This window comes from Bos javanicus, chromosome 10, assembly GCF_032452875.1.
Source record: "Bos javanicus breed banteng chromosome 10, ARS-OSU_banteng_1.0, whole genome shotgun sequence".
NCBI lineage: Eukaryota > Metazoa > Chordata > Mammalia > Artiodactyla > Bovidae > Bos > Bos javanicus.
The window spans coordinates 54,755,727-54,780,894 of NC_083877.1; positions in this window are offsets into that span (position 1 = coordinate 54,755,727).

The window sequence follows — 25,168 nt, forward strand, 5'->3', positions numbered from 1 at the left end:
ACTGAACTGAACTGATACACAAATAGTAATGATAACAATAACAGAGCTAATTGTAATGATAGGCTAGCACTTATGTAATGGTTATCATGTGCCCAGCACCATTTTAAGAACTTTATATGTATGTTAACTAGTTAAACAGTAAACTAAAATTCAGTGAAATAAATGGGAAAGATATCTCAAATGAAGGATCAGTTAAATCCCCCTGTGAAGTTGGAAAGATGAGGAAGACCTACAGAGAGGAGATAATATTTGAGCTGGGCCTTGGTGAGTAAATTAGAATTCTCTTGGATGATAGTAGGCAGAGTGGAAAGGGAAGGTTTTCCAGACAGAAGGAAGAGCTTAAGCGAATGCACGAAATTACACGGTGGCTTCAGGTTGCAGCGCAAATATCCTTCAGTGTTGTAAATGACTGTCAGGAAAATTTAAGAGAGAAGTAGTATGTATGGTTTATGACTCTTCGACTAGGAGTAGGTTGAAAGAATAAGGGAGGGTAAAATGTATTTCTTACCACTGACCAGTAATACAGTGATTATAGATGAGTTCTGGGATTTTAAACATTTTATAAACTAACTTTCTTTCTAGGTTCTTCTTTCCCTGCATTAGCTACAAAATGAATGGATTTTCAGCACATGGGACTCCTCATTTTTCAGCATTTTCTCCTTCCCTTACTTAGTGACTGATGTTTATTTTTGCATCCTAAAAAGCAGGTTCTCTTGCACCTCTATTTTTAGTTATTCATGCTTGTTTTCTTCAGGTGAATACAGTTTGACAGACAAATGTCTTAGGACAATCTTCCATTTGCGTAATATTTGCCTCTCTGAATCAGACCAGAGAATTCTGCATGTGAAGCCTGTAATTCTGCCTGACAATAGAGCAGAGGGCATAATATCAGATGGGAGAATTTTTTCATGCCAGCCTCAAAGGACGTGTGTTCTGCCACACACTGTGTTTCCTTTAACTGCCTAGGGGGCGGATATTCCAACTTATTTATAGTTTCAGACATTACTATTTCTTGGAAATGGTAAGTTTTTTAGTTCATCAGATATGTAAAAAAGTACTTTAGAGAAATATATCCTAAAATCTTTTTTTTTTTTTTGGTAACTTAGGTAATGCTTTTTAAATCCTGTTTCCACTCTAATGAAGGGTGTAAGTGAAGTGAAGTGAAAGTCGTTCAGTTGTGTCTGACTTTTTGTGATCCCAGGGCGTGTATAGTCCATGGAATTCTCCAGGCCAGAATACTGGAATGGATAGCCTTTCCCTTCTCCAGGGGATCTTCCCAACCCAGGGATCCAACCCTGGTCTTCCACATTGCAGGCAGATTCTTTACCAGCTGAGCCACAAGGGAAGCCCAAGAATACTGGAGTGGGTAGCCTTCCTGTTGCTTCTCCAGGGGATCTTCCTGACCCAGGAATCGAACCAGGTATCCTGCATTGCAGGTGGATTCCTTACCAACTGAGCTATCAGGGAAGCCCAATAAAGGGTGTAACAATTATCTGAATAATTGAGAAAGCACCATGTTCATGACTGAATATTTTAACACTATAAATTTGTCATTTTCCCACTAATTAACATACAAATTAAATTCAGTTCTAATTTAGAATTTCAGCAGAACTATAAAGAACACAAAAAACTTATTCTAAAGTTTATATATCAGTGGCCTTATATATAGATAATTCTAGACACTCCACCAAAAAATTGCTAGACCTAATAAATTCAATTAAGTTTTGAATTACACAATCAGCATACAAAAAGTCAGTTATGTTACTATACACTAATAGGAACTATTAGAAAGAGAAATAAAGGGGACTTTCCTGGTGGTCCAGTGGTTAGGACTCTTGCTTTCAACTGCAAGGGGCACAGATTTGATCCCTCATTAGGGAACTAAAATCCAGCATGCCACATGGTACACCACACCCTCCCTGCCCCACCCCCCAAAAAAAGGGAGAGAGAAAGAGAAATAATGTAAATAGTCACATTTACGATAGCATCAAAAGCAGCAAAATATTTAAGAATAAATTCATCCAAAGAAGTGAATGGTTTATACACCAAAAACTGTAAGACATTGGTGGAAGAAATTAAAGAAGACATGAATGAGTGGAAACATCCCATGTTCATGGATCAGAAGAGCTAATACTGTTAAAATTGTCATACTACCCAAAACCATTTACAGGTTCAATGCAATTCTTATAAAAATTCTAATGGTATATTCCACAGAAATAGAAAAAGAACAATTGAAACATTCATTTTGAGTCACAAAAGATCCTGAATAGTCAAAGCAGTCTTGAGAAAGAGCAGAGCTAAAGGCATCATGCTTCCTGATTTCAAACTATTTTACAAAGTTATAGTAATCAAAACAGTATGTTACTGGCATAAAGATAGACATATACCAAGGTAACAGAGTTAAGAGTGCAGAAACAAGCCCATGCAGATATAGTCAACTAATATTTGACAAAGAAGCCAAGAATATTCAATAGGGCAAAGAAAGTGTCTTTAATAAATGGTTTTGGGAAAATTGGATATTCATATGGAAAAAATGAAACTGGATCACTATTTTATACTACTCACAAAAATTAACTGAAAATGAATTGAAGCCTTAAACATACTGCCTAGGAATAATAAAACTCACGGAAGAAAGCATAAGGAAAGAGCTCCTTTGATATCGACCTTGACAAGAATTTTGTTTGGCTATGACACAAGCCCAGACAACAAAAGCAAAAACAAGTGTGACTGTATGAAACAGAAAAGCTTCTGCACCACAAAAGAAACAGTCAACAAAATGAAAAAGTCACCAATGGAGTGGGAGAAAATATTTGCAAGCCATCTATCTGAGAAGGAGATAATCCAAAATATATAAGGAACACAACTCAGTAGCCCAGAAAACTAACAATCCAGTTTAAAAATGGCAAAGGACTTGAAAGAGAATTTTTTCCAAAGAGGATATATAAATGGCAAACAAGCATGTGAAATGGTGCTTGATATGATTAATCATCAAGGAAGTACAAATGAAAACCATAGTGAGATATCACCTTACATCTTTTAGACTGGCTAAATAGAGATAGAATAGAGATAACAAATGCTGGTGAAGATGTGGAGAAAGGAAAACCTGATGTACTATTGGTAGGAATGTAAACTAGTCCAGCCACTATGGAAAACAGTCTGGAGTTTCCTCAAAAAAATTACAATTACTGTATGATTCACTAATTCTACTTCTGGGTACATATCAGAAAATGAAATCACTTTATCAAAGAGGCATCTGGACTCCCATATTCACTGCAGTATTAGTCACAATAGCCGACACATGAAACCAACTGAAGTGTTCATTGGCAGATGAATGGATAAAGAAACCATAGTGTGTCAGATCAGATCAGATCAGATCAGTCGCTCAGTCCTGTCCGACTCTTTGCGACCCCATGAATCGACCACACCAGGCCTCCCTGTCCATCACCAACTCCCGGAGTTCACTGAGACTCACGTCCATCGAGTCAGTGATGCCATCCAGCCATCTCATCCTCTGTCATCCCCTTCTCCTCCTGCCTCCAATCCCTCCCAGCATCAGAGTCTTTTCCAATGAGTCAACTCTTCGCATGAGGTGGCCAAAGTACTGGAGTTTCAGCTTTAGCATCAATCCTTCCAAAGAAATCCCAAGGCTGATCTCCTTCAGAATGGACTGGTTGGATCTCCTTGCAGTCCAAGGGACTCTCAAGAGTCTTCTCCAACACCACACTTCAAAAGCATCCATTCTTCGGCGCTCAGCCTTCTTCACAGTCCAACTCTCATATCCATACATGACCACAGGAAAAACCATAGCCTTGACTAGACGAACCTTTGTTGGCAAAGTAATGTCTCTGCTTTTGAATATGCTATCTAGGTTGGTCATAACTTTCCTTCCAAGGAGTAAGCGTCTTTTAATTTCATGGCTGCAGTCACCATCTGCAGTGATTTTGGAGCCCAGAAAAATAAAGTCTGACACTGTTTCCACTGTTTCCCCATCTATTTCCCATGAAGTGGTGGGACCGGATGCCATGATCTTCGTTTTCTGAATGTTGAGCTTTAAGCCAACTTTTTCACTCTCTGCTTTCACTTTCATCAAGAGGCTTTTTAGTTCCTCTTCACTTTCTGCCATAAGGGTGGTGTCATCTGCATACCTGAGGTTATTGATATTTCTCCCCGGCAATTTTGATTCCAGCTTGTGTTTCTTCCAGCTCAGAGTTTCTCATGATGTACTCTGCATATAAGTTAAATAAACAGGGTGATCAGCACACTGTATACCTTATACTTACACAATGCTGTACATTAGATCCCATGTATCTTGCAAATAATTTGCAAGAACACAGTAGACTTTAGGGGCATTATGCTCAGTGAAATAAGTCAGACAGAAAAAGACAAATACTGTGATATATGATCTCACTTTTATGAGTAGTCTAAAAATGTTGAACTCATAGAAACGGAGAATAGATTGTTGGTTACCAGGGGCTGAGGGTTGGGGGAAATGGGGAGATGTTAGTCAAAGGGTACATACTTTCAGTTACAAGATGAATAAGTTCAGGGGATCTAATGTACAGCATTGTGTAAGTATAAGGTATACAGTGTGCTGATTTGATATACATTTATTGCAAAATGTTTACCATGATAGGATTATTTCATACATCATTCACCACACATAATTATAATTTTGTTGTTGTTCTTATAATGAGACTATTAAAACCCTACTCTCATAGCAGCTCCTAAGTATACAATACAGTGCTGTTGACTGTCGTCATCATGCTGTACATTAGATCCCCAGAGAAGTATCTATTTATTTATTTAAAAATATTATCCTATAATACATTTTTTCAGTCTGCCTAAAAGCATTCCTCTTTCTCTTTTGCCTGATCCCATAGTATGCTTTGTTATTGTTTTAAATATTCTTTGACTTGAAGCACCTTCAGAAGTTTCTTTAAAACTGAGTAAGTTATATTTGTTACTTCCTTGGAATCTATGCATTTGGTACTCATTTGAAGGATCTTGGTATATGAGCTTTAAAAATAACCGTGTTAGTTCTCATGTCCCCACACCCACTGTGTAGTTTGCATTTGCTTAATAAGTTAACACTTCATTTCATTTACCATCCATCTAAATTTTCAATTTAACTTGCCAGTGAAATAGTCTGTTTTAATGTCCATGGTCACTTTCACACATTTACATATTCCTGGGGCTGAGAGCTGCCAGTGTACATGTATGTTCTGACTGGCCAGTGCCTAAGTCACACTGGTTGTTAAATATCTTATTTCCCAGCATATACAGATATACCTTACACTTATGAGTGAGGAAAGCCAGCTAAAGAAGGCAAAATTAATAGCAACAAAACCATAATATTATCTGATGTTTGATGAGTGTGATGTGGCAAGCAATGTACTATGTGCTTTAACATCAATAATTTCCTTGAGTCCTCAAAGTAACACTTTATTAGACCATTTTATTATAAAATAGTGAAGTCAGAGAAGATGTGAGACTTACCCAATGTCACATAGCTAGTAAGTGGTGAGGACCAGATTTGAATCTAGTCTATTTGGCCCTGTGCTCTCAAACTGTATATTACACTGCCATTTATCAAGCTAAGCTACACTAAAGAGATAAAGACAGAATAGGAAGTAAATGTTCCCTGCCTTTCTTAGGGTGATTGAAACAGGAGAATTCATTCCTCTTTGGCTGAGTGGGGAGTCACCATCTGACTTTTCTCAAAATCCAAAATAAATGTTAACCTCTGTTTCGATCTATTTCCTACTGCCTGGGTGCTGCCTGGCGTTCCAGCCAAATGGATCTTTTGTGTTCCCCACCTGTGTTCCATGACTTTTCTCTTTGCACCACTGCTCATGCCTCTGTCTAGACTGTCTTTCCTGGCCTACAAAAGTCCCTAATTCATCTTGGAGGTCCAGGCCAAGAGTCACTTCATCCATGAGAAGTGTTACTCTTTTGATGGAATTTCCTTGAGTGTCACATTATATATTTCTGCTCAATCTTTTCTTAACTTGTAATTACTGCAGCTCTTTGTGCCAGAGAGGAATATGGTTGCTGAATTTAAATTGGCTGTTGTTAAAAAAAAAATTCCAGGGAACATTTACCTAACGAAAGAGACAAAGGGGAAAGATTTACAGTGAACTTGCCCTTTTCCTGTCAATCAGCACCATTTTAAACAAAACCTGAGGGCATATAAATATGAAATGTTATTTCAAATGACTAGACATTTATTTTAAACATTTTTCTCTTTCAGCAGAAATAGTGAACAAAATGTATCCTTAAACTGTTGTAACATATTTAATTGTGAAACAGCAGTGTGTAAGGTGCCTGGAATTAACTTTGGAGGCTTTTCTTTAAATATAGATTAAAGCAGACCTTGGAGGTGTCCTTTTGGATCAATATGAAATACAGAGCATAAATCAATACTGGTACACAGTGTAGTGTAGAAATTCTTAAAAAGAAAATGAATATTACAAATTGTCTTAAAGAAAACTGATTTTTACTTGACATGAATCTATTTTAACCAAATTAAAAATTAATCCTATATAGATGCATCTGTGCTTAGATTTCCTATTTGTTCATCAGATGTAGCTTATTTTTCTCTTTGCTGAAATGGCTAATGATTAGAAATCAGTGTCTAGTTCTAGTTCTGCCTTTAAATACTGGGAAATTATTTTAATTTCTTAGGTCTTAGTTTCCTTACCTTTAAGAGGGTTGGACTAGATGGCCTCAGAGATTCCCTAGTTTCTCAAATGTGCTATGATCTCTTATAAGAAGAATTTTGAAATTTACCAAGTCCAAAGAATTTGAAAAAATATTAGCATATGGAAAGCATTGAGATGAGAGGAGGGAAAGTTGGTTAAAAGAAAAAAAGAGTAGAAATGTTTATTTGCTTAGAGTAGAGAGGAAACCCAGTGGTCAATATGATTGTGAAAGCTAGATTGTAAAGTCAGAGAGCTGAAGAATTTATGCCTTTGAACTATGGTGCTGGAGAAAACTCCTGAGAGTCCTTTGGACAGCAAGGAGATCAAACCAGTCGATCTAAGGGAAATCAACCCAGAATACTCATTGGAAGTACTGATGCTAAAGTTGAAACTCCTGTATTTTGGTCATCTTAGGCGAAAAACTGACTCATTGGAAAAGTCCCTAATGCTGGGAAAGATTGGAAGCAGAAGGAGAAGAGGGCATCACAGGAAAAAATAGCTGGATGGCATCACCAATCCAATGGACATGAACTTGGGCAAACTTTGGGAGATGCTGAGGGACAGAGAGGCCTGGTGTGTTACAGTCCCTGGGGTGAGAAAGAGTCAGACATGACTGTGTGACTGAACAACAACAAGAGAGGAAAAGTTGGCGTGGTGGAAAATATTTACTGGTAGGGAGGTTGAAACTTCTACTTACACTGAATTTCCTACTTTGCAAAAAAGCTGCAGGAACATGTCATGTTTGAGATCCTTAATAAGGAGTTTCCAATCTGAGACGTAGTTGGAAGCATTGCAGGTTTCTGAGAAGGATGATATGCTTGAAGCGATGCTTGAGCAATTCGATGACTTCTTAAGGGAATATTTGTAAATCAGCATAGCATATCACAAGTGTTACGATATGTTAAAACAAAATGGATATTTTGGTGGGTAAAGGGTAAGCCTGGTCAGGCAGCCACTGCTATCTTTGTGTTGGAAGAGTAAACGAGACTTGTTTTCTAAAGGTATGAAGGCCCTTGGCATTTCTTAGGCTCTCCTGGTTTCCTTTGTTAATTTTCTTCAGGTGATAAAAACTTTCACCTCATTTCTAAGCATGATCTCAGCTAGCTAGAGCTGAGCCACTTTTTTTTTTTTTTCATTTCCAAATTTCTTATTTTAAAAAGGAAAAATAGGTGATGTTTGGCAGAAGCCAACACAATGCTGTAAAGCAGTTATCCTTCAATTAAAAATAAATGAATTAAAAAAAAAGACAACACAGCGTACAGAGAACTGTAGGAGAGAATACATAGACTGCATAAGATTTTATTTTCAAATAAAGTAACTCATCTTGAATAGTTTCAGGGAAAAATATGTATACTTTGTAGAAAGTGTGGATAATAAAGACATTAACTCTGAGTCAAGTGCCTTTGGTTAGTCCTTGCTTTGTCGTCAAGTGACTTTGTGTGGTACTGGACAAATCGTGTGATATTTCTGAGCCTTGGTTAACTCATTTGTGAAATAGGAATGATGAAAACTAGTCTCCTACCTCATGGAACTGTTATCAGTGCTTGGCATAGACAAAACACTTGGCAAATATTTTTGGAATAAATAAATGGACTTTAATTTATATAACATGTACAGAGATATGTACCAATGTATAATGTATATAAGGTATAGAGATATGTAGCAATGTATAACTGAAAGTTATTAATGTAGTGAGTCGGACACGACTAGTCGGACACGACTTAGCGACTTCACTTTCCTACATGCATTGGAAAGAGAATTTTAGGTTACCTACTGCTTATTCTATTAATAGCAGCAGCAGAGTTCCCTATAGTTTGGCAATTCCTGACATTCCTACAGTAAAAGAGAATTTTAGGTTACTACTACTTCATTCTAACTCCTACCAGAAGCCTGATTTCAGGATGGTATAAGATGTCAGCTTCTATATAAAATTGCCAGCTGCCTTAAGCAAGGTGATAGTTACCAACTACTTTGTTGAGAGCAATAGGAGACAATTAGCATTGAAAAAAGAAAAGTAGAAAGTTATATGTGGAATGTAAGGGTGAAACAGGGTTGCTTGGATTTCATGCTTGGCTCAACCACTTTTACTGGCTGTGGGATTTAAGGCAATTCCTTAAACTTGCATGCTTGGGGTTTCTCTTTCTCATCTATGTGTGTGCTTAGTCACTCACGTGGCCGACTCTTTGCGACCCTGTAAAGTGTAACCTGCCAGGCTACTCTGTCCATCAGATTCTCCAGGCAAGAATACTGGAGTGGGGGTTGCCATGCCACCCTCCAGGGGATCTTCCCAACCAGGGATCGAGCCCAGGTCTCCCTCATTGCAGGCAGGATTCTTTACAATCCGAGCCACCAGGGAAGCTACCAAGGAACCCTTACATTCCACATATAACTTTCTCATCTATGGAAGAAGATAATAATAATATCTACCTTAGTATTTTTATGATAAAAGGGCTTGCAAAATAATGTGACATCTAATAAAGAGTCTGTGAGTATTGGATACTTTTTTTATTCAAAGGAAGGAGAATTGGTGTTATAGACTCAAGGTAACAAAATAAAGGTATCTTAGTACCTAGAATTTGAAAGAGGTTGTCAAGGAAGTGTTGATCATGGGAAACCAAGTTGGGGACATTCTATATTTAAGACATGTACATGTTTCAGGAGATGCTCAAGTAGCAAGGGACGAGTTTAGACTATGGTTCACTTCTATATCCTAGTCCTTATTAGATTTAATATAGCTTTACTCCTATCATTCAGGAAGTTGATAAGGAAAGAACACAGAATTAAGTAGGATATGAACTTTTTGTATCCTTTGGCACATTGGGATGTTCTAATAGACATGATGATTATGAGAGGAAAGCCTGATAAAGAGTTATATTTTCACTATTAATTTTGTTCAGTTTTGGGTACAAATGAGACCTAAAGAGTAGTCATGTGGTAGAATTTTAAAGCTCTCTTTGTGGACTTTTCTTTACAATCTTGCCTCATCTTAACCTCCTAGGAAGGAATAGTATCTCTATCTATATATAACTATCATGTATAGTTAATGCTGGTTTCCCAGATGGCAGTGGTAAAGAATCTGCCTGCCAATGCAGGAGATGCTGGTTTGATCCCTGGATAGGGAAGATCCCCTGGAGAAGGAAATGGCAACCCATTCCAGTATTCTTGCTTGGGAAATTCTATGGACAGAGGAGCCTGGCAGGCTGTAGTCCAAGAGTTCACAAAAGAGTTGGACACTACTGAGCACCTAGGAAGGAAGGAAGAGAAATAAGGGATGAGGTCAAAGAGATAAAGGAAGGAATAGATCATGGAGAACATTGTAAGAACTGTAAGGATTTTGGCTTTGAATCTAGCTAGAATGGGAAGGAAGAAAACTTGATTTAGGTATCAAAATATTCCCTTCCAGTTGCTATATTGTACATGAGCATGCATGCTAAGCTGCTTCCATCATGTCTGACTGTTTGCGACCTTATGGACATAGTCTGCCAGGCTTCTCTGTCCATGGGACTCTCCAAGCATAAATACTGTAGAGGGTTGCTATGCCTTCCTCCAGATCTTCCCAACTCAGGGATCAAACCCACATTTCTTATATCTTCTGCATTGGCAGGCAAGTTCTTTACCTCTAGCGCCACATGAGAGGCCCCATGGTATTTAACCTGAGCAGTTGAGATGGGGAAAGTTGAGAATGAAGCAGGTTTTGTGGCAGAATAGCCGAGGTTCAATTTTGGACATGTCTAGTTTGAGATGTCAATTATATATTGCAGAAGACAGATTTCTAAATACATTCCTCTCTCTTAGATCTCTCATCTTAAATCCTGGGACTATGACGATGATATTTTACCCATGAATATGTTATGTTACTTGGGAAGGAGATTTTGCAAATGTAATTAAGTATACTAATAGATTAACCTTAAAATAGGGTGATTATCTTGGATTATCTCCCAGGGTAATGAAGTGAGCACTTTAAAATCAGAGGTTTTTTTTTTTTTTTTTCCTGGCTGGTGACAGAAGGAAAAAGCAGAAGGGGAAGCTAGAAAGAACTGAAGCATGAGAAGATTTCTCCATGCTGATGTTGGTTTGAAGATGGAGGGGGCTGTGTGATGAGGAATGTGGGTGCCCCTTAGAAGCTGAGAGCAACCTATACCAAACAGCCAGCAAGGCAACAGAGTCATCTGTACAACAGCTGCAAGGAATTGAATTCTGTCAGCAATCTGAACGAACTCAAAGTCAGTTCTTCCCCAGAACCTTCAGAGAAGAGCTCACCCTGGCCAACATTTTTGTTTTTCAGTAGTTTCTGGCTTTTAATATTATAAAGAGGTCTAAATCTTAACCTGAATCTTGCTTGTTTGTTTACCACGGTTTTACTTTCCAGATGCGGTCTTATTAGATCTCCAAACAAAGAACCCAGACTAGGCCACACAAACTTCTGACCTACAGAAACTGTGAAATAATAAATGACTGTTGTAAGTGACTGTTACTAGTTATTTGTTCTATAGGAACAGAAAACCAAGGCAGACGTATATGTGATGTCAAGTAAGTAGCTGGATTTATAAAACTGGAGTTCAGGAGAAATATTTAGATGACATGTCCATTTGAATGCCACTGACATATAGTATTCAAAAATCATGTAACTTTGACAACCACTATAACCTCAGATATGCAGATGACACCACCCTTATGGCAGAAAGTGAAGAGGAACTAAAAAGCCTCTTGATGAAAGTGAAAGCGGAGAGTGAAAAAGTTGGCTTAAAGCTCAGCATTCAGAAAATGAAGATCATGGCATCCAGTCCCATCACTTCATGGGAAATAGATAGGGAAACAGTGGAAACAGTGTCAGACTTTATTTTTCTGGGCTTCAAAATCACTGCAGATGGTGACTGCATCCATAAAATTAAAAGACACTTACTCCTTGGAAGGAAAGTTATGACCAACCTAGATAGCATATTCAAAAGCAGAGACATTACTTTGCCAACAAAGGTTCGTCTAGTCAAGGCTATGGTTTTTCCTGTGGTCATGTATGGATGTGAGAGTTGGACTGTGAAGAAGGCTGAGTGCCAAAGAATGGATGCTTTTGAAGTGTGGTGTTGGAGAAGACTCTTGAGAGTCCCTTGGACTGCAAGGAGATCCAACTAGTCCATTCTGAAGGAGATCAGCCCTGGGATTTCTTTGGAACGAATGATGCTAAAGCTGAAACTCCAGTACTTTGGCCACCTCATGCGAAGAGTTGACTCACTGGAAAAGACTCTGATGCTGGGAGGGGTTGGGGGCAAGAGGAGAAGGGGACGACAGAGGATGAGATGGCTGGATGGCATCACTGACTCGATGGATGTGAGTCTGAGTGAACTCCGGGAGTTGGTGATGGACAGGGAGGCCTGGCGTGCTGTGGTTCATGGGGTCGCAAAGAGTCGGACACAACTGAGCGACTGATCTGATCTGAGGCTCAGACGGTGGAGAAGGCAATGGCACCCCATTCCAGTGCTCTTGCCTGGAGAGTCCCATGGACGGAGGAGCGTGGCAGGCTCCAGTCCATGGGGTTGCTGGGAGTCGGGCACGACTGAGCGACTTCACTTTCACTTTTCACTTTCATGCGTTGGAGAAGGAAATGGCAACCCACTCCAGTATTCTTGCCTGGAGAATCCCAGGGACGGGGAGCCTGGTGGGCTGCCGTCTATGGGGTCGCACAGAGTGGAACACTACTGAAGCTACTTAGCAGCAGCAGCAGCAGGCTCAGACGGTAAAGCATCTGCCTACAACGCGGGAGACCCGGGTTCGATCCCTGGGTCGGGAAGATCCTCTGGAGAAGGAAACGGCAATCCACTCTAGTACTCTTGCCTGGAAAATCCCATGGACGGAAGAGCCCGGTAGGCTACAGTCCACCAGATCGCAAAGAGTCAGACACAACTGAGCGACTTCATTTAACTTCACTTCACTTCACTTCACTTCAGAGTAAGTAAGGATGGAGTAGAGACTTTGACCAAGGAATGAGTCTGACCTATTTAATTTTTTTAAATTACTTTATTATAGTAAGAACACATCATTGAGATCTACCCACTTAACAGATTTTTAAGTGTGCAATATTGTTAGCTATAGGCACAGTGTTCTATGGCAGATCTCTAGAACTTATTAACCTTTATGAACTTTTATGCCCATTGACTAGCACTCCCCATTTCCCCCACCCCTTTCACCCTGGCAACCACCATTTTGCTCTCTGGTTCTATGAGTTGACTATTTTAGAGGGCACCCCACTCAAGTACTCTTGCCTGGAAAATCCCATGGATGGAGGAGCCTGGTATGCTGTAGTTAATGGGGTCGCTAAGAGTCGGACACGACTGAGCGACTTCACTTTCACTTTTCACTTTCCTGCATTGGAGAAGGAAATGGCAACCCACTCCAGTGTTCTTGCCTGGAGAATCCCAGGGTCGGGGGAGCCTGGTGGGCTGCCGTCTGTGGGGTCGCACAGAGTCGGACATGACTGAAGTGACTTAGCAGTATCTATAACAAGTTTCCGGAGAAGGCAATGGCACCCCACTCCAATACTCTTGTCTGGAAAATCCCATGGGCAGAGGAGCCTGGTAGGCTGCAGTCCATGGGCTCGCTAAGAGTCGGACACGACTGAGCGACTTCACTTTCACTTTTCACATAATTGGAATCATACAGTTTTTGTTCTTCTGTGTTTGGCTAATTCTACTTTACATAATGTTTTCCAGGTTCATCCATGAGGTTGCATATTGCAGGATTTCCTTCTTTTATAAGGCCGAATAACATTTCACTATAGTGTTGGAGAAGACTCTTGAGAGTCCCTTGGACTGCAAGGAGATCCAACTAGTCCATTCTGAAGGAGATCAGCCCTGGGATTTCTTTGGAACGAATGATGCTAAAGCTGAAACTCCAGTACTTTGGCCACCTCATGCGAAGGGTTGACTCATTGGAAAAGACTCTGATGCTGGGAGGGATTGGGGGCAGGAGGAGAAGGGGACGACAGAGGATGAGATGGCTGGATGGCATCACTGACTCGATGGACCTGAGTCTGAGTGAACTCCGGGAGTTGGTGATGGACAGGGAGGCCTGGCGTGCTGCGATTCATGGGGTCGCAAAGAGTCGGGCACGACTGAGCGACTGATCTGATCTGATCTGATCTGATATGTATAAACCACACTTCCTGATCCATTCATTAATTGATGGCCATTTAGGTATGTCTACATCTTGACTATTGTGACTAATGCTGCAGTGAACTCGGGAGCTCTTTGAGATCCTGATTTAAATTCTTCGTTGGCTAAATATCTGAAAGTGGAATTACTGGATCATATAGTAGTTCTGCTATTTATTATTATTAGCTTTCCCCAATATATTTGGTTTCTTAAAAATTTTTTTATTGAAATATAGTTGATTTATAATCTTGTTCAATTCATTAGTTTCAGGTGAACAACATAGTGATTCAATATTTTTATATAGTATATTCCATTTAAAGCTATAAAATTCCCTGTGCTGTACAGTATATACTTCGAGCTTATTTATTTTATACATGATAGTTTGTATCTCTTAATTCCCTACCACTAATTTGCCCCTCCCCTAGTTCTTACATGTGGGTTTTATCCTGCGGTTCAGCAGTGAAAGTGTCGAGTCCTAACCACTGGACCACCAGGGAATTTCCTGTTTATTTTACATATAGTAGCTTGTATCTCTTAATTCCTTATTTAATTCCTTCCCTATCTTGTCCATCTCCATTCCCTCTCCCCACTGGTAATCACTAGTTTGTTCTCTCTATCTGTTAAGTCTGATTCTGTCATATTTGTGTGTCTTATTTTTTAGATTCCACACATAAGTAGTAACATTCAGTATTTATCTCTCTCTGACTTTTTTCACCAAGCATAATACCCTCTAGGTTTGAATGTTGCAAATGGCAGAATTTATTATTTTTATGACTAATATTCCACTGTATATATAGAATATATCTTCTTCATCCATTCATCTGTTGATGGACAGTTGCTTCCACACCTTAGCTATTGTAAACAATGTTGCTGTGGATTTTGGGGTTCATGTATCTTTTTGAATTAGTGTTTTAGTTTTCTTTGGATATATATACTAGCAATGAAATTGCTAGATTATATGGTAGTTCTATTTTTAGTTTTTTAGTGGTTTTATGTATGTATGTATCTATGTATGCATAGTGATGTACAATATTATGTAAGTTTCAGGTGTACAACATAGTAGGCCAGAATTTTTAGAGGTTATACTCAATTTATAGTTATTAAAAATATTGTCTATATTCTCTGTGTCATATAATATATCTTTGTAGCTTATTTGTTTTATATATAGTACCTCATACCTCTTAATTCCCTTCTTTGGTCTTTCTCCTCCCTCTCCCCACTAATAACCACTGGTTTGTCTTTTACATCTGTGAGTGTTTCTTTTTTGATATACTAGCATGCTTTATTTTTTAGATTCCACGTTTAAGTGATAACATACAGTATTTGTCTTTCTCTGACTTATTTCACTTAGCACGATACCCTTCAAGTCCATCCATGATTTACAAATGGCAAAATGTCTTTCTTTTATATTGCTCAGTACTCCATGTATGTATGTATGTGTATATATATCTCCTTTATCCATCCATCTGTTGATGGACACTTAGGTTACTTCCCTATCTTGCCTATTGTAAATAGTACTGCTATGAACTTTGGAATGTATATGTATATATATTTTTTGCATATGTCTTTTTGAATTAGTATTTTAATTTTTTTTGTCTACATACCCAGGAGTGAAATTGCTAAGTCATATGGTAGTTTTCTTTTCAGTTTTCTGAGGAGCTTCCATACTGTTTTCTATAGTGGCTGCACTAATTTATAATCCTGCCAACAGTGTATTAGGATTCCCTTTTGTCCACATCCTTATGGGGATTTGTTATTTGTGTTCTTTATGATGGTAGGCATTTTGCCAGGTGTAAGATAAAAAGATCTTCACAACCCAGATAATCACGATAGTGTGATCACTGACCTAGAGTCAGACATCCTGGAATGTGAAGTCAAGTGGGCCTTAGGAAGCATCACTATGAACAAAACTAGTGGAGGTGATGGAATTCCAGGTGAGCTATTCCAAATCCTGAAAGATGATGCTGTGAAAGTGCTGCACTCAATATGCCAGCAAATTTGGAAAACTCAGCAGTGGCCACAGGACTGGAAAAGGTCAGTTTTCATTCCAATCCCAAAGAAAGGCAATGCCAAAGAATGCTCAAACTACTGCACAATTGCACTCATCTCACACACTAGTAAAGTAATGCTCAAAATTCTCCAAGCCAGGCTTCAACAATATGTGAACCGTGAACTTCAAGCTGGTTTTAGAAAAAGCAGAGGAACCAGAGATCAAATTGCCAACATCTGCTGGATCATGGAAAAAGCAAGAGAGTTCCAGAAAAACATCTATTTCTGCTTTATTGACTATGCCAAAGCCTTTGACTGTGTGGATCACAATAAACTGTGGAAAATTCTGAAAGAGATGGGAATACCAGAACACCTGACCTGCCTCTTGAGAAATTTGTATGCAGGTCAGGAAGCAACAGTTAGAACTGGACATGGAACAACAGACTGGTTCCAAATAGGAAAAGGAGTTCGTCAAGGATGTATATTGTCACCCTGTTTATTTAACTTATATGCAGAGTACATCATGAGAAATGCTGGACTGGAAGAAACACAAACTGGAATCAAGATTGCCGGAAGAAATATCAATAACCTCAGATATGCAGATGACACCACCATTATGGCAGAAAGTGAAGAAGAACTCAGACGCCTCTTGATGAAAGTGAAGGTAGAGAGTGAAAAAGTTGGCTTAAAGCTCAACATTCAGAAAACGAAGATCATGGCATCTGGTCCCATCACTTCATGGGAAATAGATGGGGAAACAGTGGAAACAGTGTCAGACTTTATTTTTGGGGGCTCCAAAATCACTACAGATGGTGACTGCAGCCATGAAATTAAAAGACACTCCTTGGAAGGAAAGTTATGACCAACCTAAATAGCATATTCAAAAGCAGAGACATTACTTTGCAAACAAAGATTCATCTAGTCAAGGCTATGGTTTTTCCTGTGGTCATGTATGGATGTGAGAGTTGGACTGTGAAGAAGGCTGAGCACCGAAGAATGGATGCTTTTGAAGTGTGGTGTTGGAGAAGACTCTTGAGAGTCCCTTAGACTGCAAGGAGATCCAACCAGTCCATTCTGAAGGAGATCAGCCCTGGGATTTCTTTGGAAGGAATGATGCTAAAGCTGAAACTGCAATACTTTGGCCACCTCATGCGAAGAGTTGACTCACTGGAAAAGACTCTGATGCTGGGAGGGATTGGGGGCAGGAGGAGAAGGGGATGACAGAGGATGAGATGGCTGGATGGCATCACTGACTCGATGGACGTGAATCTGAGTGAACTCCGGGAGTTGGTGATGGACAGGGAGGCCTGGCGTGCTGGGATTCATGGGGTCGCAAAGAGTCGGGCACGACTGAGCGACTGAACTGATCTGAAGGTAATATCTAATTGTGGCTTCGTTTTGCATTTCTCTAATGATTAGCATTGTTGAGCGTCTTTTGATGTGCCCATTGGCCATCTGTATGTCTTCTTAGGAATTATGTATTCAGGTCTTCTGCCCGTTTTTAAACTGAGTTGTTTGTTTTTTTGATATTAAGTTGTAAGAGCTGTTTATATATTTTGGATATTGACTCCTTATTGGTTGTATCAGTCACAAATATTTTCTCCCATTCAGTGGTTGTCTTTTCCTTTTGTTAATGGTTCCCTTTGCTTTAAAGCAAAAACTTTAAAGTTTAAGTCCCATTTATCTATTTTTGCTTTTGTTTTGACTTGGGAAATATATATAAAAATATTGCTATGATTTATGTAAATAAGTGTTCTTTGAGTGGTCTGCCTCTGTTTTCTTCTAGAATTTTTATGGTTTCTGGTCTTATATTTGGGTCTTTATTCTATTTTGAGTTTATTTTTGTATATGGTGTGAGAAAATGTTCTAATTTCATTCTTTTACATGGAGCTGTCCAGTTTTCCCAGTGCCATTAATTGTAGAGACTCTCTTTTCTCCATTGTACATTCTTCTCTCCTCTCCTTTGTCTTAATAAGTGACCATAAGTGCCTGGGTTGGTTTCTGGGCTCTCTGTTCTTTTCCGCTGATCTACGTGTTGGGTTTTGGGCCAGTTATTGTTGTTAAGTTGCTAAATCGTGTCTGACTCTTTGTGACCCCATGGACTGCAACACGCCAGGCTCCTCTGTCCACATATTGTTTTGATTTCTGTAGTTTTATAATTTTGTCTGAAGTCAGGGAGTGTGGTACTTTCAGTTTTGTTCTTTTTTCTCAAGATTGCTTTGGCTATTTTGGATCTTTCATAGTTCTACATAAATTTTAGGATTTTTTTATTCTAGTTCTGTGAAGAATGTCATAGGCATTTTTAATAGGGATTGCATTAGATCTATACATTTCTTTGTGTAGTATGACCAGTTTAACAATATTCATTTTTCTAATCCATGAACATGGGATGTATTTCCATTTCTTTGTATAATCTTCATTTTCCTTCATCAATGCTGTAATAGCTTTCAAAGTAAAATCTTTCAACGTCTGGTTATTAAGTTTATTCCTAGTACATTTTATTCTTTTTGATGTAGTTTTAAATGGGATTGCTTTCTTGCCTCTTCTTCCTGATAGTTCATTATTCGTGTATAGAGAGTTTCAGTATATTAATCTTGTATTCTGCAATTTTACTGAATTCACTTATTGGTTCCAATAGTTTTTGGATGGAGACTTTAGGTTTTTTATGTATAATATCATGCCATCTGCAAATAGTTTTGGTTTTACTTCTTACTTTCCAATTTTGATGCCTTTTATTTCTCTTTCTTATCTGATTGCTGTGACTGGGACTTCCAATAGTATGTTAAATAGAAGTGGTGAGAGTGAGGATTCTTGTCTTATTCCTGATTTTAGAGGAAGAACTTTCAACTCTTCATGCATTGAATATGGTGTTAGCTGTGGGTTTGTCATATATGGCCTTTTTTATATTGAGATATTTTTCCCTCTATACCAACTTTGGTAAGTGTTTTTATCATGAATGGATGTTAAATTTTCTTAAAGGTTTTTATCTGTGCCTATTGAGATAGTCATGTGGTTTTTATCCTTTATTTTGTTAATGTGGTGCATCACATTGATTGATTTGTTGATATCACATTCCTGGAATGAATCCCACTTGATTGTGATGTATAATCCTTTGTATGTATTATTAGAATCCTCGTGTTAGCATTTTGTTGAGGATTTTTGCATCTGTGTTCCTCAGGGATATTGGCCTGTAGTTTTCTTGTTTTTTATAGTGTCTATCTGGTTTTGCTATCAAGGCAATGGTGACCTCCTAGAATGAATTTGGGAGTATTACCACCTTTTCAATTTTTTTGGAATAATTTGAGAGTATAGATATTAGTTCTTCTTTGATGTTTGGCAGAATTCTCCTGTAAAGCCATCCAGTACTGGATTTTTGTTTTCTGGGAGCTTTTGATTACTAATTCAATTTCATTACTAGTAATTGATGTGTTCAGATTTTCTATTCCTGATTCAGCCTTAACAAATTGTATATTTCTAGAAATTTATCCATTTCTCATAGGTTGTTCAAATTGTAGGCATAGAACTAGTCATAGCATTCTTTTATGATTGTTTTATATTTCTGTGATATTGGTTGTAATTTCTCATCTTCATTTCTTAGTTTGTTTATTTGGGTCCCTTTTTTCTCAATGAGCCTCGCTAATGTTTTATGGATTTTGTTATTTTTTCCAGAAAAACCATCTTTTGCTTTCATTGATCTTTTTTATTCTATTTTCTTAGTCTCTATTTTCTTTACTTCCTCTCTGTGATCTTTATTATTTCCTTTCTTCTGCTCACTTCTGACTTTGTTTTCTTTTCATAAATAACCATTTATTATTTTTTATTTGAGATTTTTCTTGTTTCTTGAGGTATGGCTGTATCCCTATAGGCTTATCCCTTAGAACTGCTTTGCTACATCCCATAGATTTTGGAAAGTTTTGTTTTTATTTTCATTTGTCTCAAGATATTTTCTGATATCCTATTTACTTTTTTCACTGACTCCTGAACTTTTTATTAGCATGTTGTTTAGTTTTCCTGCAGTTGTGTTTTCCCCAATTTTCTTCCTGTAATTGATTTCTAGTTTCATACTGTTGTGGTCAGAAAAGATGCTTGATGTAGTTTCTGTCTTCTTACTTTTGAGACTTTTTTTGTGGCCTAGAAAAGTTTATTGGAGTGGATTAAAAAGAGAGTTGTAGGATTAGAGACACAAATTATGGAGCACTTCTTTGAGGAATTTTGCTGGAAAAGGGTGTAAAGGATTAGGCACTAACTTGTGGGGAAAGTGAGTTGACATAGAACGTTTCTTTTAAGATGGGAAATTAACAATATATGTGTGTTCTCTTTGGAAAAATTAATGAGAGGGGAATTCTGGAGAGTGGAATGGAATTTAATGTGAAATTGGGGGAGAAACTTTAGATAGAAATATGTTTAACTCTCTTAATAGGTGAAAGGCAAGACCATTAGGGGAGATGCCATCAGGTGGATTGATAAGTTATAGAGTCTGAATATTTCAGCAATCGATAATAACAAGGTCCAACATATGATCTTGGGAGTCTGTGGTTTAGGTAGGATGAAGGACAGGGGATGAGGAAGAGGTAGTTGAGGAACACAGTGGCCAGGGTATTTGGGAAATTGTTTATAATTTTGTTAAAATTACCAAAGATTAAAACAAGACTAGAATAGCAATGAACCAAGAGCTAAAATCAGTGAGAAACAGGTGAGATAGGCCTGCGTGTTGCTGATAGCAGTGACAGTGGGGTATAAGAGGTGACATAATCTGATAATTTGAGATTCAAAGTTGGAGAGTTTTAGGGAAGAGTGAGGGAGAATTAGAGTAGCAATGAAGAACAAGGATAACACGTACTGCACCCCTGGGTCCAGTGGCTTGATGGCTCTGGAAGAAAAAATAGGCTCCATTGTGAGAGCTTCACAGAAGTAGCATCCTCATGGAAGATCTATTTTAGTTAAAACAAGATAATAATGATAGGTACAAAGTCGAGCAAGGGCATTTTGAGAATGACTGATTGAATTCCAGAGAGCATGGCCGGGATGGGAAGTGGGGAGAAATAGATGTGTAGAGCCTTAGGACTAGAATATTGGCAATAAGGGACAATCTTGCAATCTGGGGATTCTTATAATGATTTATATAATCAGGGATAAAGAGTTTAATTAGATTTTTGCATGTGGATTCAAGCAAATATCAGCAGTAAGGCTGTGAGTGCTGGGGAATAGGGAATGCAATTATTAACTTATTTTTGTCCATATTGGTACACCCTGCAGCCAAGCTAAACATGATGTAATTTATGTAAATTACATCAAACAAACAACCCTCATTTGCAGAGTAGAAGTCTGTTGGAAATGCCAGTGGAAAGTCACCAGTGGCTCAGCTCCCTAGCAAAATGTCAAATACTTGACCAGATTCTGACTGGGGAAAAAGCAGGAAAGTCGAGTTTCCTCGACTTTCATCCCATTCCTCAACTTTCAATCCATTCGTCCCATGGCCAGGTTATCATTGCCTGTGATGTTTAGGTAAGAGGTAACAGGAGAGAAACAAGTTGTGTGGGTATGAGTGACACTGAACTCTCCAGGAGGAAGGCGATCATCTCTAGGCAATTGCACTCAGCCAGGTATGAGGTGCTGCAATGCTCCCAGATAGATGCATTACTAGTTTATTGGGAAACCTTCTGAATTTACCTGTTTCTGGTACCTCCCCGAGAAGCTTGTAACAACCTTATAGCAAAGGCTGAATGTGGGAAACTTCCCTGGATGTGAATACTCACAAGTGTCTTGATAGAAGGACCAAATATTAGAACTAAGAGGGGTGTTAGGGATCACTAGAGATCTGGTTTCACAGTACCCAAAGTTTTCTATTTTGTAAGGTTTAGTATGTCTAATATTTAGAGATTTTATAAGGGGCCACAGTATGCATAAAACAGGTAAAAATGAAACCTCATTGGGTGGTTTTTGAGATACTTCTGAATTCCTACTGAATTTCACTTTATGAGTGCTCATGTGTACCTTTGGGGAAATTTTAAAGGATTATATAACACACAATTTTGACAAACATTGATCTAAATTCCTTCTCTTGGCTTTGGTTCCTTAAAAGGGCATACTCTGTGACAAGAATACAAGATGTTTATCAAGAGGTGATCCCAGGGAGTGGATTTAAAGTGAGACTGGTTATCATGTGTTGTATGTTTTTCTTCAGTCACATGCAGCTGCATGGAGCAGGCATAGTGTAGAAGCAAGTTGGGTTTAACTAGTGTGGTTTTGCCAGAACAAGTGTAATAACGTGAGAGGGGGCAAGGGAGATGAAGGAATACAAAGGAATGGATTGATTATAATTATTTACCAAGGAATAAGCTGGGTAAGGAGGGAAGGGGGGGGGTATCAGTGGATGAGGGAGAGTAAGAAAAATAGGACCAATGAATAGGAGGTCTTATCTGGGGTCTTAGTATAGATGGAGTCTGGGTACCAGAGGGTGTGAGCAGAAAAGGAATATGGTGGTCAGGGAGTGAGATGTATGAGAATGAGCTCATGGAGGGGTAGCAGTTATTAGTTATGTTGGGGTCATTATGGACATGATCATGGGAGTGAGTGACTGAGGCAAGGCAGAGGACAAGGTCATTTGAGAAGAGGAGTTCTAAGAACTGAAAGGCTAAGGATGTTGGAATTGTCTGTGTGTATATGGAATTCTCCTTGAATTAGGACTGGAATAGTGTTGATAAGAGGACCCACCTGCCAATGCAGGAGACATAAGAGATATGGGTTTTATCCCTGGGTTGGGAAGATCCCCTGGAGGAAGAAATGGCACCCACTCCAGTATTCTTGCCTGGGGAATCCCATGGACAAAGGAGCCTGGCGGTCTACAGTCCATGGGGTTTGCAGAGTCGGACACAACTGAAGTGACTGAGTACAGCAGTGTTGTATAGAAAAGAAAAAGTAAAAATATCAATATATATACAGTGTAATATCTAGGTCATGGGTTATACTTGCTTTATTACTTATACTTTGTGTATTACTTTTATTATCAGAAGTAAGTGATTGTTTCTGTTGGAGTTCAGTGAGGAAAACAGGAATTTAATATAATTTTGTGTTGCTATTTGGGTGCCTACAAATCACTCGAGCCTGAAGGAGTGAAAGAGAATCAGCCATCAGTTTTTAATTTTGCCATGTCCATGTTCCAGAGTCAGAGGGCTGTTACCTGAGAGAGTCAGGAACCTGCAGGAAATTGCTGCTGACTTCACAGAATTTTCATATCCTGAGATGAATGAATGGCAGGGAAATGCACAGGCTGTTGAAAAACTTGTTTGTGCGGAGCCCACATATCTGGTGCTACTGCTGGAGGGACAAAGAAATGACTTGTGCCTCCTTTACTCCTCTCAGATTTTATGTTAATGCATCTCAGAGGCAGAACATAATTCACATCCATCTCTCTGCAGGCAAGGAAACCTATAAACTGTAGTTCTGGGTGACCTGCTCTTGTGATACGGAGAGAGCATAGCAGAAGAATAGGAATCAGTGCTGATTGTAGAACAAAGCAAAGCAAAACAGGACAGACTAAATAATACCCAACCTAACAAACAGTTGGTAAAGTGTTTGCCTGCAATGCGGGAGACCTGGTTCAATCCCTGGGTTGGGAAGATCCCCTGGAGAAGGAAATGGCAACCCACTACAGTACTCTTGCCTGGAAAATTCCATGGACGGAGGAGCCTGCTAGGCTACAGTCCATGTGGTCGCAAAGAGTTGAACACGACTGAGCGACTTCACTTTCACTTTAACAAACATTGCTTCACAGGGCTAAAATGCATTGCCTGGCTCAGTTTGTACTGTCTCCTCTTAAGCTTGGAATTTTGCCTTTTAAACAAATTAAACTGGCTTTCTTTCTCCTTGGTGTGGTCATCCTACAAACATGTGCAAAGAGGAAGCCTCTATTAGTCTGGGTCCCTGAGGGGTTATGAAGAGATATGCTGGGCAAAGAGTGTGAGACAAAAATATACCTTTGCAGTGTTAAGCCACTTGGAGTTTTGGAGTTCTTGTGACAGTGTTATACCCCTGCTCATCTTGCTGATTAGGGTGATCTTGAACAATTGCCTTCATGTGTGGAAGCCCCAGTTTCCCATGGGTAAGATGAAAGATTTAGAATTAATAGATTGTTTTCAAGAATTTTTCTTTTCTAGCAGCAAATTTCAAAAGAAATCCACCAGTAAACCTAAAGTGTAAATGTATGCAGACAGATGCTCTCAGTGAAAACCACTGGAAGGAGACCTCTGATGTTTTGTCCAGCCCTAGCATGTTATAAGTCTCTTGGATGGCCCAGAGTCTGCTAATTCTGGTCAGGTTGGCCAAGTTCTCTCTCACTGGAGCAAATCTGACTAGTATGAATTTCAGTTTCACAAACCTGTTTTGCACTTCTGGGTAAGGTGAGCACTGTGCTTCTTGTTAGAGAACAATCTATGCAGTCTATCTTACATAGCTTTCTGGTTTCCCCTTGACGCCCCAAGACAAAGGCAGCTAAGGTGACCTATCCCTGGCTGGGGAACCAGGAATGTGACTGGCAGATGATGCTGAAGATCTACCATTGAATTCCTTCACTGATGCTTGTGTGGATTCAAGTGACCTCTACAGGGGAGAGACTGAGAAGTCCTGTTAGTGAGCATGATGGTGTTTCAGAAGTTGGGCAAAGAACTGTTACTAGACATAATGCAGCCTGTAGAGGTACTGATGGTTTGGCTAGGTGAAAAAGACTATGAACATCTCTTCATTGACTCCTGAGGGACCCAGACTAACAGAGGCTCCCTCTTTGTACATACTCCCATGATGATCATACCAAGGAAAAAGAACGCCAGTGTCAGGCATAGTGAGTAAATGCTTCTACGTGCAAGTGACATATGTCTCTTTCTAAAAGAAGGGGCCTGATGTCTCTATTTTCCTCTCCTAGTCCTCAGGGGTAAGATGATTACTAGCTGCAGACAGACCTGTGTTTGACTCCTAAGTCATCTACTAGTTGACCATGGGCATATGCCCTAATGACTCATCCTCAGTTTCTTTGATTGTAAAATGGAATAATAACACCTACTTGGCCAGGTGGTTGTAAGGATTGTTGAGATGAAGCATGTGAAACCCTTGGCACTTGCTTCTTTCTCATTCCACCCTCCTCATCTCCTGTTTCCTTTGTTGTTGTTTAGTCACTCATTTGTGTCTGACTCTTTGTGACACTATGGACTGCATGCAGCATTCCAGGCTTCCCTGTCCTTCACTATGTCCCAGAGTTTGCTCAGATTCGTGTCATTGAGTCAGTGATGCTATCTAACCATCTCATACTCTGCTGTCCTCTTCTTTTGCCTTCAGTCTTTC